This window comes from Capra hircus, chromosome 5 (assembly GCF_001704415.2).
Source record: "Capra hircus breed San Clemente chromosome 5, ASM170441v1, whole genome shotgun sequence".
In the NCBI taxonomy this organism is placed as follows: Eukaryota; Metazoa; Chordata; class Mammalia; order Artiodactyla; family Bovidae; genus Capra; species Capra hircus.
The window spans coordinates 62923648-62925735 of NC_030812.1; positions in this window are offsets into that span (position 1 = coordinate 62923648).

Here is a 2088-nt window from a genome sequence, read left to right on the forward strand (position 1 = left end):
TTGCAACCCTATGGACTGCAGCTCGCCAGGCTTCTGTGCTTTCACTGTCTCACCGAGTTTGTTCAAACTCACGTCCATTGAGTTGATGATGCCGTCCAACTATCTCATCCTCTGTTGCCCCCTTCTCCTGCCCTTAGTCTTTCTCAGCATCAGGGTCTTTTCCAGAGAGTTTGCTCTTCGCAAATGGTGGCCAAAGTACTGGAGCTTCAGCTTTAGCTTCAGTCCTTTCAATGAATATTGAGGGTTGATCTCCTTTAGGATTGGCTTGTTTGATCTCCTTGCAGTCCAAGGGGCTCTTAAGAGTCTTCTCCAGCACCACAGTTGGAAAGCATCAATTTTTTAGTGCTCAGCCTTCTTTATGGTCCACCTCTCACATCCACAAACGACTACTGCCATAATTTTGACTATATGGAGCTTTGTTGACATAGTGATGTCTCTGCTTTTTCATATGCTGTCTAGGTTTGGGTATGTATTTTTATTCTTTGTGTGGATGGAATATTTTCCTTCAAAAGTATTTTTATAGCCATTTCAAATTTAGCCATATAAACTGCTTTATGTAAACCTTTGCATCTTTTTAGTAATTTAAAAATCATTTCTATGTTCTAGAATTTCTCTACAGTTAATTGTTAGGCTTAAATTGTATTTTTAATGTATGAAACATAACATTAGTAACCTTTGGAGAAGAGCACTTGTTGACTGGTGGGTGTGTGGTTCCTTTTTTATTTTTTTTGAGTTTTAAACCGTCAGAATGCATCTCATAAGTCCATTCCACTTTTGCTGATTTCCTTCCCCTACTTACCAAAATATCTTCAGCTTTATAGAGTAAATTTATACAGTAGATTCTTTGTTTTGGAGGACAGAGATAATTTTGTTCTTTATTTTTAACAGCTTTATTAAGGTATAATTAATTAGCATACAGTAAACATCACATATTTAAAAATACACAGTTATTAAGTTCCTAGGTAGAACCATCACTGCAGTCAAAATAATGTACGTATCCATGACCCTCCAGAGTGTCCTCATACCTGTTGTAATCCTTACCTCTTGCTCCTTGCTACCTCTGTCTCTCATCCCAGAAAACCACTGACCTGCTTTCTGTCACTATGAATGTTTATATTTTCTAGAATTTTCTAAATGAAATCATACAATATGTACTGTGTTTTTGGCTGGGCTTCTTTCAGTCAATCAAATTATTTTGATATTCATTCATATAGTTGTGCATATTAGTACTTCTTTTTATTGCTGAGTAGTAGTCCATAGAATGGCTATACCATAGTTTGCTTGTCCATTCACTCATTGACGGTCATTTGGGTTGTTTACAGTTTTGGGCAATTGTGAATAAAGCTGCTATGAATATTCATGTACGTGTTCTTGATGGACATTTAATTTCACTTCTCTTGGTTAATTACCAGGGAGTGGGGTGACTAAATCAAACAGTATGTATATAGTTCATCTTCTAAGAAAATGAAAGACTGTTTTAGAAATGGTAATACCATTTTGCATTCCCATTGCAGTATAAAAGTTACATATTTCTTCACCTTTCCAAACCTTGGTATGGTTGGTCCTTTCAAATCCAGTCTTCACTTTTTGTTAACAAATACCATGGTGATCTCAGGCACAATATAAAATTATCAAATATTAATTCAAAGTAAGAATGAGTGAACATCAGTTTGAAAACTGAACACAATACTAAGAAAAACTTAATTGCAATGTGGAGTGTAAGTATAAAAAATATTAAGAATTAGAATCAAATTTACAAAGGTATTTCTTGATATTTACTGTCTGTTAACTCAGAAACCAGATTCTCTCACTTTTCAAGCTCAGGAACTGAATAAATTTGGGACACAAAGTCTTTTCTTTTGCTTTTGTGTATGTAGAAAGGAACTTAAATAAGTAGTTGCCCTCTGTTTGGGGAGTTTTTCTTACTAATGCTTAGAATGCTCTGGCAGCTTTCTGTACACTTTTGCATTTATGAAATTTAATAACCTGATATGTAAAAATTTTTATTGGAGAAGCAGCAAATTTGATTATTATGAGACATTTATTAATGTACTTGAATGTAAAAATATCTTTTATTCCCATTTACAG